Source organism: Sebastes fasciatus, chromosome 3 (genome assembly GCF_043250625.1).
Source record: "Sebastes fasciatus isolate fSebFas1 chromosome 3, fSebFas1.pri, whole genome shotgun sequence".
Taxonomy (NCBI): Eukaryota; Metazoa; Chordata; class Actinopteri; order Perciformes; family Sebastidae; genus Sebastes; species Sebastes fasciatus.
In genome coordinates this window covers 38011702-38030470 of record NC_133797.1, presented here as the reverse complement: position 1 = coordinate 38030470, position 18769 = coordinate 38011702, and the positions used below count along the sequence as shown (strand labels likewise).

The 18769-nt window shown below is 42.3% G+C and overlaps 1 protein-coding gene across 1 annotated transcript in view; it reads right to left on the bottom strand.

Moving 5' to 3' along the window:
• The window catches only part of LOC141765004 (vasorin-like), a 38079-nt gene that overhangs the window by 6943 nt on the left and 12367 nt on the right, over positions 1-18769 (bottom strand). The window lies entirely within an intron of this gene.

Below are 18769 nucleotides of genomic sequence, written 5' to 3'. Positions count from 1 at the left end.
ATAAATGAAAGTAGCACTGCAACTAACGATTAGTTTAATTGTTGATTAATCTGTTGATTATTATCTGATTAAAGATTAAGATTAAAGGATTACTTGTTTGGTCTATAAAATGTGGATCAGTGTTTCCTAAAGCCCAAGATGACGTCCTCAAATGTCTTGTTTTGTCCACAACTCAAAGATATTCTGTTTACTGTCATAGAGGAGTAAAGAAACCAGAAAATATTCACTTTTAAGAAGTAGGAATCAGAGAATTTTAACTTTTGTTTCTTAAGGAATTACTCAAACCGATTATCAAAATAGTTGGCGATCAATTAATTGATAAATCGTTGCAGCTCTAAATGAAAGTTATGTAAGATTTGTTTTTCTAAATCTAATTCCTGAAGCCTGTATTGCTCATAAATAAATGCCAGAGGATTTTGTCTTTATCCAAAAATGTACAACACGGTGGATAGAAGCACACTTTACCCAATCAACAAACCTCCGTTTCTACACACGCACATATAAACAAACAGTAACACCGGCTGCTCCATCACAATGAATTTGCTGTTTGTGTATCCTTGATGAACAGACACCCCCAGGGATCAGGACCCACAGGCCGAGGTGGCGGGTTGACACGGCCCACCCAGGGTGACCCCTCCTGGGGTAAGTGAGGAACCCCGCAGCCTCTTCCCTGTGTTTATGACACGGTCCTCAGCCCGTGAAACCGAGTCTGCTGTAACACAGCTCGACACTCGCAGCACCACGCGGCTTCTACATACAGACATATCCGAGGTGAATACAGTGTGCTGAGAGTGTGTTGACACACACAGGAACGCAGGAAATTGGAAGGAAATGTGTGTGTTTTAGAGAGGGGGAAAGGAGTTTTGAGTTTCAGAGACTTTGTTTCCTGCATTCTAGTGACTTTAAAAGAGTGAATCTCTGGTATAAACTAACATTCATCAGTTTTTATGTATTTTTGCTCCTGCTTGAGTATTTCTTTCTCTTAGTTCTCTCCATTTCTCTCTCCTTCTTTCACTCACTGAAGGTCCTTTCAGACACAACGCAACAACAGCACCACTGCACTCTGAAACCTATTATTTCCGGTGCCTTGCGCCGCGCCACAACGACCTTTCGCTGCATCGATCAAAGCCCAACTTCGGGCGCTGCACGATGTGGCATGAGCTAAAACTGCGCTGTGTCACGAGCATAGACTGCTCTCTTCTGCCGAACAACGACAGTGGTGTGACTCTATTGTCGTCCGGGTGGAAACAGTAGGGATTATACACACTGTTCAGTTCCAGAAACAGGCTAAGATAACGAAAAGGAAAAAAAAGTGGTAAATTTGCCATAAATCTGGAGAAATACGGGAGAATTGTCACCCCGGGAGGAAACCGGGAGAGGGCCAGGATAAACGGGAGTCTCCCGGAAAAATCAGGAGGGTTGGCAAGTATGTTTAGATCACACCGTGAATGTGTCACCAGAATTTTTTTTTGGCATTGCACATTTCTCCAAAGCACAGGATACGTTGAATGTGGATGATTCTGAATCAAAACTACTTTTCATATCAGTCTCGTATCACGCTTGCAGAAATGCACAATGAAGGTTAACGTTGTGAAACGATTTGGTAGATTTAGGCAACAAATTACTTGGTTAAGGTTGGAAAAAAGATCATTGGTTGTGTTCAAATAATAACGTAAATATATAGCATTTTCAAACACCATCTCTACCATGAAGGAAGGACACAGAAGTTCAGAAGAAATCAGGGAAATGTTTTTATAAATAGTTTCGTAGTGGATCATTTGTCTTCACGTGCAATCGGCTGCATCCTTGGCTTTTTGACTGTTGCCGATATTTCTCTGACAACTTGTCATAAAATGCAGAACATATCTCTGCATCAGCCCTTTCCTTCCCTCTTCCCTCTCGTCCCCTCTGACCTTGACTGGGTTAGTAAACTCCTGCCCTTTCCAGGACTCGCTGAGGAGAAACCTAAGATGTTTTATTAAAGCCAGGAGTGCACCTCCGTCCCCTTTCTGCCCTCCGTCTCCTCCATTTATCCCCCTCTCCTCATAACACACGAGGTCAGAGCCCGTCAGCTGGCAGGAATTTGCAATATTCTCTCAAAATCTGTCTTTATTAGGTATAAAGGGAAGAGAGGGAAAGGAAATGGGGGAAGAGGGAGGGAAACAGAGAGGTTACAAAAGTGACTATTGACAGAGAGAGCATTGATATCTTACACAAGAAATACAAGTGTTTTGGTGTTTTAAGAACCAAAATTGGGACGTCAACAGCAGCTAATATAAACCAGAAGCTGTCTGTCTTGTGGTCGGGCTTCAGTGGCACACTAAGAGAAATCAAACCTCTAACTTGTCAGTCACATGACAGACTCAACAATAAGCCAACGTGCCACACTTTCATTGGTTGAAAAGTAACTACTGACACTGATTACAGGTTTTGAGTGTGTAGAATAAATCTCTCTCCATCTGGCTTATTGTTGTAAACCACAGAGTGATGTCTGATCTTTTAGAAACCGGCTTCAGAGTACATTTTGTTTTCCGTTGAGACTTGTTGGTGCAGTCAGTGATTTTCTGTTTGGGGTAAAAATTGACGGGAACATGTGTTTAGGTGGTAATTGGCACCGATAGATAAATCCTGCTTATATCAGACTAGTCTCATACAGTTACGCCACTTCCAGAGTTATTTGAACCCAAACCACCATCTTTTCCTAATTGCAATTAAGTAGTTTCCTGTGAAAACGGAAGTTTATTTTGAAAAGACTGTATGCATGTAACGAGCGGAAATGGACACATGTTGCTGGACATTTGTAGGAAAATGCACAAAAAAATGAGGAATGACTTTTCGTACAGCGAGTATAAATACCACAACATTACACGGACATTCTGCGTGTCATGAGTACGCACTTTAGCGTTTTTGTGTGTCATTTGTACGCCGCTTTTCATGTTTAATTTTTGACGCCAATCAAACTTCTGCAGTTAGGTTTAGACAAGAAAACCACTTAGTTAGGTTACGGGAAAACATCATGGTTGGGCTTAAAATAAGTAAGTAAACTACGTGAAGCACGTCACAAACATCAACAAAAAAACAGGAGAAAACATCACTAACGTAACGTAACAACAGTCTCGAACACGAGTCTCCTGGTTAAAAGTCCGGTGTTTGTTGGACCCAACCACCGTAAGTGGTCTTTCACGCTTTTATACTACGTCACTAACTCTTACTGTAGCATTTCTACGCGGATGTGTTTACATTGCAGTCAGTACAGGATACATGGCGTACACATGACACACGGAAATCAAGAAAGGCGTACTTACTGCACGCTAAAAGCCTTGTGCATTATCGTGGCATTTATGCGCCTTTTGGTGCAAACGGGCTCTTTCATAAGATATCATACGGTCCGTTGTATGAGGATACGTTGGTTGTGCACATAGTGAACATCATTCTGCATGATGGAGCTCAATCATCCAAGTGAAGTAACAACAAGTAGAACAGTTCTGAGTGTCAGGGAACTTTAATATTTGATATGCAGAATCAGATGCTGCGTCTTTCTCACATGTTCTACTACAATTCAGATGCAATTGAATTTAATATAACCGAGGCGAATGTTACTTTGTAACTCATGTTGATTGTGGTGAAGCCAAAGACCATTTTTCCACATTGTGGACTATAAAGTTTAAAGTAACTAACTAACTAGTGTCAGTATTACTTTTATTCTGTGTGAAGTGATGAAAAATGTCCGGCATCACGTTGCTAAAGTCACCAAACCACTCTGAAAAGAGCTGCTATCATCGCCGCTATTATTCTCACTGAGAATCACTTTCATACTCGCACACTCACTCACAATGAAGCTGTCTGCAACCCGACAGCATGCTACACCGATGACTAAGTATCACTGCTATGACGAGGCTTTTGACTGCTTTTGTTTGAGGTGCGTGTTCAAGTTTAAGGACACACTCTGCTACAGGAATCCGGATCTTTCTTTGTGTAGCGTCACACACTGTTTGCAGAACAGTAACGGGGTTATAATGAGAGCTGCTCGTCATTCCTTAAAGGGTGCTGCTGCTGGCACGCTGGCTCAGTGAATGACAGAGGAGGAGAGGAATGAATGGAATACGGATGAATGAATAATTGTTTCAGAGTCGAGAAAGAAAAAAGAAACTAATCATGCATATAGGAAGGTTTTGCTTTGGACTATTCCTACAGTTTGCATATCAAAAAATTAAAGTTAACATAGACTTTAACATACACTCTTATAAAACACTGTCTGCAAGTCAAATCCCAGTAAACAGTGTGCATGTCTTGCAGCTTCAGGCCTGTGTGAGGACATGCTCTGTGGTAAACCCTCCTGACAGCATGTGTCAGTCTAATTCAGGGAAACACACCCTCTGTCTGTGCTACATGCAGCTGGGTGGTACTGGAAGGTAGAAACACCCCCAACCACAGAGGATAAGGAGTCAAACCTCCATGACAGCAAGCATCCGCCCTGTTTAAGAAACTGAATCCCTTCACGCTTCAGGCTGCTTCTCTGTAGCTGAACCTGACCTCCGACCTCCCTAAAGGGTCAGGCTCAGACAAAAGGTCACAGAGGATCTTCTTATTTTAGTGAATTTTAGTCTTGTCTTGTCCAGAGGTGATAACATCTGGAGCATTGTTTTATTTTATTTTAATGTTTCAAGGTCTGACAGTCTGGTTCTGGTTCTGCCGTGCCTCCCTTCCCTCCGGCGGACCCAGCAATACGGCTTAGGCCTCCAGCAGCATCTTGTTTACTGATGTACAGTAGGTCGTATAGAGGCTTCAGGATTAAACTGAGACTGTTTCATAACCATTTAAATATTCCTAACAGTATTTTAACCCTCTGAGACCCACCATAGACCTGTTTTTGTCTTTTTTTAGGTGGGGAGTCTTTAAGGGGAGATAGCAGGTCAACCCAATTTTGAGTGTATGTGGATGTAGCAGACTTGCAGCAACACATACGGTTTGTACTTCAATCTCAGCTGCTTCAGACACTGTACACTTTCTTTATTCTGAAATTGGCTCAGCTTTTCAAAGGAGTGACAGAATAAGTGGGAGGGAGACCCGGATGCACTAAACGATGAGTTGAAGAATGAAAAGCTTTTTTTTATCATCATCTTCTGTCTGATACTGAGCGGGTGCCCACATCCCGAAGCCAACAACCTGCCATGTACCATATTAACCGTAGCAATCAAAACACGAGGAACAGTTTCTTCCCGCATTCACATAACTTAAGAGTTGCAAAACCAGTTCTCTTTCATAAATTCCTGATTGAATGTGACAGTTGAGTGTTCTGCCGTTAAGACTTCACGGCACACGGTACATCCTCGGCTATTTGTCTGAGGGTAGATAAGATGAAAGCCAAACATCGCCGTCAAGATGACACGAAACAGCTCGACACGCAGCACAAGACCTGCAGCGCACACACATTCCTGCACATGTTCACATAGACACACACACACGCAGAGTCTACAACACAGCTGGATTCTGTTACCCACAATACACTGCAGCCATCTCTCACTGTGAGACAGAATGAAAGGCCCACATAAACCTTTGTCCTCCCCCACGATAAGAGAAAGGTAGAGAGAGAGGAGACTAACCGGCGGTGAGTGTGAGAGAGAGAAATGTTGTGTGTTAATAGCTGGTAGCTGACGACGGCCTCCATTCATCCTAAACCTGCTGTAAACAAAGACTGACTGCGCTCAACTCAAAGTGCATGACAGAAGCCAGATATGACGGGGCTGTGTATGATTCTCTCAAACTGAGCTGGAAGGAGTCCTGCAACTATCGCTGCTGGACTAACTGTTATACTCCATAAGAATTAAACGATCAGTCGGCCTCATTACTTGGATATTTGGTCAAAGAATGTATATTGATAAGAAGTGAAAGTCAATTGTTCGTTCCATTGCAACATCAGCGCCCATTTTGGACTGAAAGCGACTACCGGACGCCAGTAAAGCGTCCGCCTACAAAGTGCCGTACAAAAGTAAAACCAAATTATTTCTATTCTATTGTTATAATTTTAATGTCTCTACAGAAATGGCCAGTGTTGAACAATAAAACTATTATAAATATGCATACTATTATAACTATTTACTTACTGTACTTATTCATTTATTAAACATTTTTGCCTGGCTGCTTCCCAGAGGAGGACATAAATGAAAGTTAGTGACAATTGACAATTGTCAGCAAAGCCCTGATTCTTTGATGGTTCTAAACATCTTTCCAGATGTTCCTGTGGTGTGAGGTATGTTAAGAGTGTTTTTTACATCCTCCGTTCGGCTCAGAAGTCCATCCTGGACGCACCGATTTCAAATCGTAAATATTAAACATGTGCAATATTTACGATGGGATCTCCTGTTGTGTTTGGGGAACCCCGAGGTCAGCCAACAACACAGTCACGTGGGAAAGAACAATAGCCAATAGAGAACCAAGCTGACTAAAGAAGGAAGGACAACCACCGCTGTCGTCATGGCGGCCGCGGCTAATGCATGAGCTAATGCTCAACGTGAAGCATAAAGTAGTAGTGAGATGGAGCTCAGAAATGGAGGACCAACTTGTTGATTTGTGGCAACAACACAAGTGTTTATTTAACGTGTCTCCATGACTTCATCCATCCATCCTTAGTCAATTTTCAGTATAAAATGCAAAAACTAACGTTGCTAATTCTTCCTGCCCGTCGTCCACCAGATTTTGCAGATTTCAGTTTTTTTTAGTTTGGATTCTTGTTGTTCATGAATTAGTATGTGGTTTGCTCTCTGCACACTATAGGAACAAAACTGTTAAATTGAACAGAACATGTCGTTATGTGTGGAGTCTCTCACATTTTACACATCTGGTAAGATATGAAACATCTTTTAGCACACAAATTGTTTACTTTCCATTGCAGATTGATAAACACAAACGTGGCTCTACCTTTAGTTTGCTTAGATATTATACTTTATTTTCAACATTAGTGTCTGGTGTGTTTTGTGCTAAACATGCTTTGGTGGACAGGAAGTGATGCATTTTCCTTTTACAGTTTTATTAGAATTAAAAAAAAAAAAAACTTGAGTTAGTACGAGCAAAGCTGAGAAAAGAAACTGAAATGGAAAGGATGTACAGTGTTGAGTGAAATCACACCACAGCAATGACCTTTACTCACTGGAGATGAAGCCAAAATCAGCTTTTCCAGGATTACCACTTTAAGGGAAAACGGGACGAGGAGGTCTTTGGAGAGACTGTGGGAGAGGTGATGGAGCAGCAGAGTCAGGAAGGAAGGTACAAAGAGAGCGAGGATCATAAATTGTGTCAGAAAGTTGGTCTACGGGGAGATTACTTCATTTTCATGGAGAGGAAAAGGGGACGTGAGTTAGTGGTACAAACTTTACCTCAACTCCCACACCCCCGAAACTCCCCACAGAGGAATATCCTGTTACCTCATGCCTGAAAAGCTTAACAGTAAAATCAGTTTAACGGCTTCAGTCTCTAAAACTCTTAGTCCCAAAAGCTGTTGTGTAAGCAGATGAAGTGTATGTGTGGTGTGGGTGTTGCACAGTATATTCATGCACAAACAAGCTTGTGTAAGGATATAATAACATACAATAATCCAAAACACACAACAAATGTCTGCACTTATTTTCATTTGTTGCAAATCAAGCCAACTTTCCATCACTTGGTTCATTTTAGTTATGAAACCGAAGTGAAAAATACAAAGCAGCGAATACGCTAACCGACTCAAACTAAATATTTAAGTGTGGATACAGCCGAAGTGACTTTCACAACTCTTAAACTTTAACTCCAGCAAATCTGCCCAACAAGACTGGGGCTGAGGTTGAATAGTTTTTTTCTCTCAGGAAGGTTCCTAACAGAGTGAAATGACCCAGAAGTATCTCAGTAGCAGCCATGGTAAGAGCTGTTTGAATTCTCTAAATGTTAACAAAAGGTGCTTCAATGCTTCCTTTATTATCTCCTTTTGCATAGCATACACTGGAGCATCCTTTATTAAAGGAAAGGCGAGGAGGAGCCCTCTTTGCTTCCATGTCTCGATCTAGATGTTTAGTGTGATGCAGCTTCATAGTTTAATGATATGAACTAAACAGAGACGGTGAGACATCCTCAGCAGCTCAGTCAGCTTCGATGAAGCCGTTAACAACTGAGTGGTGACAACTGTTGTCTAGACTGGGCTGTGACAGCTGAGAGATCTAGACTATATTAGGATGAAGAGATGAATTCTCTCTGTTAAAATGATTAAGATCAGGCGGACGGAGCTGTGCTCAGGACTCGCTCTGCTGTTGTTGCGTTAACAGGAATAACTTGCTGTTAGATTTATGAATAGACAACCTCTTTGTTATAGTCAGAAGTAGATTCAAATACAGTACAAAGCTTCTTCAGCCTCCATGTGAAAGTCAGAGGTCAGAGGTCAGGGTCTGGGTAGGGATCAAGTGTCTGCTTCAATGCTACAACCATATGAACTCTTGTTGATGCAGCAGCTTGACCTCGTCATATATGGTGAAATAACAGTTACATACAGTATAGAATAGCTGGTAACTGTTGTTACCAACTATTCTATATGGCTAGCATTGTTTGAATAGAGTGGGATGCTTGAATTTTAAAGTCAACACGACAGCGTATTAGTGCGTTTATAGGTAAAAAAAACCCAGTAATAACTACAGAGCTAAGGGAAGGGGGTAATATTCTGAGAAAAAACTTCTGAGATTAAAGTAAATTTACAAGAAAAAACGAAAGGTGGATTTTCTCTGAGATTAAAGGGGCAAATTTACGAGGAATAACTTGCACATTTACAAGATTACAAAGTCAGAAACTCTTAAAAAGAATGGGTCTTTTTTGTCAACGAACCACATCAACCCGTTCTCAATCCCAACTCGTCAAATACCGCCGTTTGGTCAGCGCCCCTCGGCATCGGAAACCGACGCACGGAGGAACCCTTTAACAACAGTATGTGATGAACCGGCCTTTCAACTAACTCCAATGTAAACCCACCCACGGCGTTAGTCAAGTGACGTAGTATTAATAGCATGGGAGGGGTGGTGGAACCGTCAAACACAAGACTTTCAACCAGGAGACCGCTGTTGGTGTCCCGTGTGAAACTAAAACTAACGTTGACTTATGTTGTTGATTTTGTCAGTCTTTGGTTACGTGAGTTGTTGATCGTTTCCTAACCTTAACTAAGTGGTTGTGTTGCCTGAACCCCAAATCCTGTGAAAACGTACGTTTATTTTGAAAGGACATTATACATGTAACGAGAGTATATTGACACGCCGTCCCCGGTCTGTCCAAAAGTAACACTAGAGGGGAACCCCGTGCGTCGGTCTCCGATGCCAAGGGACACTGACCAAGCGGCGGTACTTGACGAGACGGGGGTGAGAATGTGTTAACCACATCGCTTCACTGTTGCATGGTTGGATCAACCTCATCACACCACGTATGCCACATTTGCACTGCACTATTTAGGCAGTTATTTCTCGTAAATTTATGACTTTATAGTATCGCAAATTTATGAGTTTTTTTCTGGTAAAACCCATCATCACTGTGACCGTGGCCAGCTCAGTGGATGCCTGTGGCCCGTGTGGCGCGACGCCCGTCTGTCGTGGCGTCTGACTCAGGTATGGCAGAGATGCCAGCTATGCTGTGACATTTAGGTGTGCTGCTGCTGCTGCGTGTCAGACCGCAATTATCTTCTCTGGGTTTGGTATCGACCCGTCTCCCATTAAAACGCCGTTTCCACAACACGATCTGTGTTTAGCTTCAGGAGCTTGTGGGTTGACGCCAACAGACAGATTTTGGTTTCCTGCTGTAAACAGAATTGCAGTGACAAGTTACCTGACATTATGCCAGTGTTTTTTTCAGGACTAATTGTAGTTTGAAGCCTTAGAGGGGATTGCTACTGGTGTTTACGCAGCCTGTGTAGACATATAGATTGATTAAAATAGATGTGTATCTGTTCCGCTCCTGTTTAGACACGCAGTAAGAGTATTTATGCCTTGATGACATTATGTTGAGTGTTGATGGAGCAGCTGCATAGCCTGGCACCGATCGATCCAAACTCCACTCAGAAAACAAGCATTTTAAAAGTTGTTTGCTTGTCGTCTTGCGGACAGACCTGACAAAACATGAATTCAGACTTTTTACTAATCAATATTATTATGTAGTTGATTCGGCATCCTTTTGATCTGTTTATTGATATTAAATCACAGCACAATCTGTTTATTTTGGGTTCATACCACAGTAGTGATGTATGGCATGCTAGATACAGTCAGTGCAATGGTACTGTATGAGAATACAGCTCGCCGTCGGGTGATGTTATGAACCCAGACACGACGGTTGGTTTTCTGACATATCTGGGACTTCCACAACATGTACAAAGCAGCAACATTGGTTATTTCTTCCATGGTTGATGGAGGGAATGGCCGAAAGAAAAGTTGTTGTCTCCTCCATGCGAGTAAAGCGAGGCGAAAATTCGTTTCACTCTTGGTGTGAATGCAACGGAAGTCCACTCAAGTACAGATGTGTTTAATACTCAGATATCTGTATGCTCTGCTCTCTTCCTATTCAAATTCTGTAAATATTTAGATGCATCCTTGTGTGCATAAAAAGGGTCAGTCGACTACACACAGACTTACATTTAATGCAAACATAAGTTGCACAGAGCCAGCAGAGAGTAGGGAGAGAAGAGAGCATACCCCTACTAGAACAGACCTGGTCTGGTATTTACTTGTGGCACAGCCGGGGCACACACCCTGATCCAGGATGACTTTTGGTGACACCGGTTTTTCCACTGAGGTGATAGAAGTATGAACGCCAGCGACGAGGCGCCACGGGCACAGTTAGTCTTTCTGCAGTAATAACTACGGCGGAGTCTTCACTGGCTCTGAGCCGTCTGTCAACAGGTGGAAATAAAAGCATGTCACTAAGCTGCACAAAGGTGTGTCAGCGGGCAGCTGGCAATAATACAACACTCGACTCTTTTCTTTTCCTTCACTTCTTACTGCGCGAACAAATTTGTTTAATCCTCCCAGAAGGGAAGCTGCAAATCCTCCAGTTACTCTGACGTCTCTACAGTGGAGTACAGACGTACACTTTCTTGAAATTAGAGTTCATGATTATACTCATATGTTTACCAAAGATAAAGACTCATTTTATGTGAACTACTCTTTTGTGTTTGCTTACTAGAATGAAAGTGTTAAAGCTGCAAATGTTTCAGATCAGTGAAGTGTATTATTAGTTCTCCCTCCTCCCGTTGGGATCTGTCAGTTCCTGCCCTGCCGTCAGTTGTCACTCATCTTAATGAGATGTTTACATCTGGAAACGGCATCTAGCCTGAAGCTGAGCTGCTGGCAGAAGCCACACAAGCAGTAAATGTTTTTAATTTGCCTTGTCATTTCCATGCAGTAAACTTCCCTGTGCTTGTTTTTTTTCCCTTGATGCATCCTGTCATCATTGTGCTCCTCTTTAAAGTCAAACACACTTGACTTGTCACTGTTGTTTTTTTCATTTATCTCCATCCCTCCCTCGTCCCAGCTCCAGGCCTGATTACTGAGTGACGATCACCTGCGGGACTCACTTACCCAAGAGGGGCCCCTTCATGCTTGTTAAGCCTAGCTGTCAGTTAGCAGAGTCGGGCCTCTGGCAGGGTACAGGTTGGGCTGGACTGTGGGGGATGAGTGGGGGTGGTAGACGCCGCCCTCCAGTTGGTGCAAGTCTAGACAGATACTGTACCGTTACAGCTTATCTGTACTTTGACAAACACCTCTCTCTCTCTCTCTCTCTCTCTCTCTCTCTTATACCACCATATCATGCATCTTTCTAGCTGAAACTAAAGACGGCAATAAAATAAAGTGAAAAAAATGGTCAATGCTAAATATATATTCTCATGACTGAAATAGGGCTGCCAATAGAAGAAAATATTTAATCGCATGATTGTCCATAGTTAATCGTGATTAATCGCAAATTAGTCACACAATTTTTTATCTGTTCAAAATGTACCTTAAAGGGAGATTTGTCAAGTATTTAATACTCTTATCAACATTGGACTGGGCAAATATGCTGCTTTATGTGTAATGTATGTATATATTTATTATTGGAAATCAATTAACAACACAAATCAATGACAGATATTGTCCAGAAACCCTCACAGGTACTGCATTTAGCATAAAATAATATGCTCAAATCATAACACGGCAAACTGCAGCCCAACAGGCAACAACAGCTGTCAGTGTGTCAGTGTGCTGACTTGACTATGACTTGCCCCAAACTGCATGTGATTATCATAAAGTGGGCATGTCTGTAAAGGGGAGACTCGTGGGTACCCATAGAACCCATTTACATTCACATATCTGGAGGTCAGAGGTCAAGGGACCCCTTTGAAAATGGACATGGAAGTTTTTCCTCACCAAAATTTAGCGTAAGTTTGCAGCATTATTTAGCCTTCTTTGCAACAAGCTAGTATGAAGCTAGTTTCACAAGATACCAGTATCCTCACTCTAGCTACAACCGCTACAATCTAGAAATCACAAGTTGCATGAATGCGTTAAAGAAATTGGTGACGTTAAAACAAATTTGCATTAACGCATTATTATCGCATTAACTCTGACAGCCCGAGTCTGAAGCCGTGTGAACCTAACCTGACTGCCTGTACGACTCTATTACCAGACAGGTATGTTGATTACGTTCCACGATGGGTTTATATCTGTCCAGTGCCAACATTTGTTAAATTCTTACTTTCTTCAACATGTGACAACTACATGATAACTTCCTGCTTCAGCTTCCAGACTGAGATTGGGAAGCACCACAGAGACTTTGTTTCCTGCTAATTTCAGGGTTCAGGGTTTAACCACTTTCGCTTTACTCAGCAGTCACAAAGTGACAAATTGTATCTTAAACTGTACATCCACTGCAACTTTCACAGTTCAAAGCTAACCTTAATCTGCTCAAGCCACTAACATCTGCCTGCTCTGGGTGCAGTAACACAGTTGCAGACTCGTTATGCATTGAACAATTTAAAAAAAAATTTAACTTCTGGACTCGCAAACTAAACTTTTGGACGTGCATTAATACATTTTAAATCACAAATTTACTCACGATAAACCATTTTTTGATTGCATGTCGATAGTTTTGCCGTCAAACCTTTTCTGTTTTCTTGCATAATAAAGACACAAAATGAACTCCATAACTTTTAGAACATTTTGTCTTTGAGTCATGAAGCTCTCTCTTTTATGCATTGTGACTTACTCTGAATGCCAGAGTGCTGCATGCTCTCACGGGTCATTTGATGGATGATTTCATCATATTTGATTGGATTATGTAGGGACTTGCAAGCTTTGCCTGTTGATAAACAATAATTTACAAACCAGTACATGGAATTTGTGCAAACCAAATGTGCTCAGAGCTCCTTTCAGACTTCAGAGCTACAAACTGCACGGCTCCATATCATCACGGGACTTCTGTCTTCACCAAAACCTACTGAGTAATTTGTGCTGGAAATTTACAGGCACGACCGACTTGTTGCTGGAAAATCGGCAACAATCAGTGCAGTTATTTACAGTCACACATCTCCAGGTCGTATTTGTCTCGTGCAAACACACCTTTACACCGCGAACGCTGCCTCGGCTTCACTCACTTAAATCCTTAACCAGATGCACACCCGCACGGGGAAACAGGCCCAGAGACCTCTACCCAGAGTCCCCTGCTGCTGGATCACCTCATTAAGCCGGTGTTAGGTCAGGAAGTGTGGACGGATTTACTGCTGAGAGACACTTCTGTAGGAGCTGCCAGTAACACACACATTACTATATTATATTATAACTGGATTATAATTATGAACATTCAATGTATAATATAATACGAGGCACAAACAGTCGATGTGTATAGAAATCTATCCCTGAAGTAGGATGTTGTGTGTGTGATTGGTGTTTTCTTTGTCACTTATCTATTTACTTAAACTCCTGACAGATCCTTTAATGTAAACACACACTCATCCTGCTGGGAGGGGAATCAATTAGTGCAAACTGAACTGTGTGTGTGTGTGTGTGTGTGTGTGTGTGTGTGTGTGTGTGTGTGTGTGTGTTGTGTTTGTTTGGCTCGGTTAAAGCCAGCGACCTCGTCCGGTTCATGACCCAGAAACAAAGGCTGCTTTTCACACACCAACAGAAAATCTGATTTTCTTTAACTCTTTGTGGGGCCGTCGAGTTTACAAGACCAGACCTGATCCGTGCCGTTATTCTCACAGCGTGAACGCAGCTACAGCAGCGACTCTGTCTGCAGGACACGAAGAAATATGGAACTCATTTTGGTTTAGTTTGTGCTATTTGAGCAACATGAGTCACACGGCAATCATGTAAAGGTTGAACAGCACTTTCTGCTTTTGTTAAGAAAACTATTTCAAAATCACAATCTCGGTCCAAACCGAGTATATGTCTGGACCGTGTCTGTGAATTTGTGGCTGAATTGTTCCACTAATAGTCAGTGGTCATGAATGTCTAAAATGATGATTACAATAATGATGCATGTCCACCATGTCCAGGGAGGACACTCAACTGGCCGTTCAAGCAGTGACGTACCCTATGGTGGAATGCACCCGATTGGTTCCTGGTTTGCCAGATGTGTCGGCAACGGCCAATGAGGAAACTCAAACACTCGGTCGACCAATCATGTAACTTTATCAGTGACAGACTGTTACGTTTGTAGGGCTGGCCCTCTGCGGTCCAGCTTGTGGTCACACCAGTCCTTCCTCACTTCCTACCCTCCTACTTCCGGTAACCTTCCGTCATCTTCAAACTCAGCCTTCATTTTGATCTCATCTCAACTACACACCTGTAAAGATTCGTGACTGCATCTTGCGACACGGCATCATTACAACCAACATTTGACCGCCATAGTCGCCCGCCAAAATATCTGCCGGCTTGTTAACAACTGTATTATAACTGATTTTACTTTTACCTGCTTGTGTGTGCTCCTTGTTTCACACGAGGTAGAAAATACGCAGCCATTTTCACGAATGTGGTGGCCGTTACGAGTACACCATCCGAGTACTCATAGTACACTTCATTTTACCATACTTGTCGGTGTGAAGGCACACTTAAAATAGCAAGTGTTAGTACAGAAGAATGATTCACAAGGTGAAAATGATATTAGTCGCACGGCTGATATTGTTGAAATATTTGTTATGTTTACGTGAACTCACAAAGCAGCTTGGGTTCAGGACCGTTAATCAGGACAGAAACCAGACTCCCTCTCTCTCTCTCTCTCTCCTCGCCATCAACAGTGACAAACACCAAACTTGTGAACATTCACCTCAAATAAGAGACAACTTATTCAAAGAAAGTTAAGTTGCAACTGTGTTGGTGCAGAAAAGCAGCTCAAATTACCCTAAAAGAGATTTAGCTGGATAGGGTCAAAGGTCGCGTTGACACTCTGTCTTGCTCCTTCTGTTTGTTTTCATTTTAGGAGGTACGTTTTTTTTCCGGCCCCCAGATTTTGAGATTTATTTGTTCTCTCTTGTTTTGATACTTTATTGTTTTATGACGTTATTAACTCAATTTTGGGTTCGTGGAAGCACCGTAGGACATATTTTGTTGGATGTAACTGGACTCTGGACTGGATGTGCTCCTCACTATGGTGCACAGCTATGCAGTGACTTGATAAACACACTTCCAATAAAGGTTAAAGACAGCTGATTACTAAAGAGGATTTTAGCGGGAGCAAAAACAGTATTGACGGTGACTACAATCAGAAAACGATGAGATTCCATAAACAAGAGTCAGACCAACGGCATTGTTAAATGATTTGGTACAATAACAAGGAAACTGGATTTGTTTTTAGGTGCCCATCAGTGGTCAGTCTCCGGGTCTGAAAAGTGAAGCCAATGCTGAAGTGCCTTAAACCTGCATTCTTTCTAACAGCCAGCAGGGGGCGACTCCTCTGGTCGATAAAAAAGGTCTGATTGTATAGAAGTCTATGAGAAAATGAGTCTACTTCTCACTTGATTTATTACCTCAGTAAACATTGTAAACATGAGTTTATGGTCTCAATCGCTAGTTTCAAGTCTTCTTCAATACAGCCTGATGTTCATTTAGTGAATTATGGTCCCACTTAGAGTCAAATAGACCATAAAGCAGGGGATGCTTTAGGGTGTAGCTACCTCGTGATTGACAGGTCGCTACCACGGCGTTGTCCGGTCTGGGAGTTGTCCGTGTTTTTGTCTGGCAACTTTAACCCTTTCTCAGTGTGTTTTCACATTTTGGTCGCTTAAAAACGTCTTATTCAGCGTTCGGTTGTACTTAGTTTCACCCTATCGTGTCACTTCTGGTTGCAAAAAACCAAGATGGCGAAGGACGAGATAGCAACGAACAAAAAACCAAGATGATGACGGCGATAAACCAAGCTGGCGGCGGACAAAAACCAAGATGTTGACTGCCAAAATACCAAACTTGAGGTTTCAAAACTGTAGTCCACCAACCAATGGGTGACATCACGGTGACTACGTCCTCTTCTTATATACAGTCTGTGGTGCCCACACAAGTCAAATGACCCACAAAAGAAGAAGCCAAAGCTGTTGGGTGACCGTGAAAAAGTTGTGCGAGCAGTCAAAGCCCAGATGCTATGCTTCTTTCTGATAGTGTGCACGCATTCTGCAGGCCTCGCTGCACGCCGTGTAGCGTAACCGGACTCTGAGGAAGAGAAATGTGAAGGACACGCTCCGCTGCAGAACGGGCGCTGACACACGACTCGCCCCGAGGTTTGTAGGGATGTTTGGAGACGGAATGGAGAGAAAAATGATGTTGTGTTTGTGTGGATGGATGGAGTGTGTATATACACACACACACACACACACACACACACACACACACACACACACACACATACACATACACATGCACAGACTCCCACAGAAGCCACAAGTGACCTCATCTGATTCAGCACAGATAGCATGAATAAAGCCGGCCTTTATAAACACTTTGCTGTTCAGGGTATGAGATGACTAGGCTGTTTTTAATAGTCAGTTTTGGTTTTAAATTTTCATTAGAATACATAGCTTGAGGAGCTGAAATGTGCCAGGGGACAGCGATGCCTTGCTCCTTTCACATTCCTGTAAAGATAATATCTGCTCAGTTTGATTTCATGGGAATATGTGTGAGTTTTAACTAGCTGAACAACATACAGGACGACCAAACGTCGGGTCGGTTTCTGAGCATGTGCAGTTTGGCCGTGACGGATGGAAGTCGGATAGATCCGTCACATTATCTCTGACCAAAGCTGTGAGTAAACACACAGGTATGCATGCACAGAAACACTTTCCTTTAGTCACAAACATGTTTTTCCATAAATCAATCACAGCTAGTCCACAGAAAATAACTCTAACCTTCTGCAAAATCACCCTGAACATAAAGAGTTTGTTATTCCACTGCTCAGAAAAATAAGCTAAGGGATAACGTACAGCGAGCCGGTCAAGGTTGTGAAATAAACCCCGACAGGGCGATGCCACAAAAACGGTCCTACAGAGTCCAACATCAGACCTGCATCCATAGCAACGGTCTGTTATACATAGCAACCGTCTGTAATAAAGAAATAACAGACCGCGATTGACCAATCAGAATCGAGTATTCAACAAAGGCGTGTAATAATTGATCGTAACACGTTTCAGCAAATTCAGTTCATCCTGTCATTTCAGCTCCGTTTTACTGTACAGAAATTGTGCAAATATTAAGAGCATAATATCCTTTCATTTCAGATGAGGACTATATCAGCAATAAATTCAGTTTTAGCGCATAGAAATGGATTTCAGAGTGGGCCTGCTGGAGTTTGTGTGTCCTCCCAGCCTGTTCGCACGAAAAGGCGTATAGATGAACTTGATTCCGGCGTGTCATTTGTACGCCATGTATCCTGTACTGACTGCAATGTGAACGCAGCCGCATGTTAATGCTACTGTAAGAGTTAGTGACGTGGTATAAAAAGCGAGGAAGTCCACTTATGGTGGGTGATGGGGAGGTGGCTGGGTCCAACAACCACCGGACTTTAAACCAGGAGACACGTGTTCGAGACCGTCGTTGACCGATGTTTTGTTTTGTAAGTTACGTTACTGACGTTTGTCACACGACGATTGTCACGTGTTTTTTCTTGACGTTTGTGAGGTGTTTTCCATAGTTGTGTTACGTTGTTTCCGTACGTGTTTTACTTAGTTTAATTATTTATTTTAAGCCCTATCATGACGTTTTCCTTTACCTTAACTAAGTGGTTTTCTTGCCTAAACCTAATTGCGGACGTTTGCGTGGCGTACAAATGCATACTCATGACACGCAGAATGACTGTGTAATGTAATTTTATTTATACGCCTTCCTGTGAGACCGGGTTGGGCTTCCACTTCATTTAAACTCTGCATATAGTGTCGCCTCTTTGAAGGTTTTGGTAAAAGCATACATTTACTGAAAACATAGTGAGCCACAGAGATGTTAAAATAAAGAACCGGTCAACATCTCTAACGGATCAGCTGTTCTTCAAGCTGCCAATTATGAAAATACTGTTTGTTTCAGCTGTAGGGACGTTACTTCATGTCCTCTGTTGTTTGCTTTCTCAGCTGTCCTACGTGCCGACCCTGATGTGTTTTTCTCCGTCCTACCCGGGTGGTGATTCACTCTAATGAAGCAGAGACTATAATATGAGGGAAATAAAGCAAGTGAAGTCAATGATGCATGTAATCTATCACCGTTATCTACTGGTGAACTGTAGGAATTACAACAAGCTCTGAGGAACGCCTTATAAACCTCACACA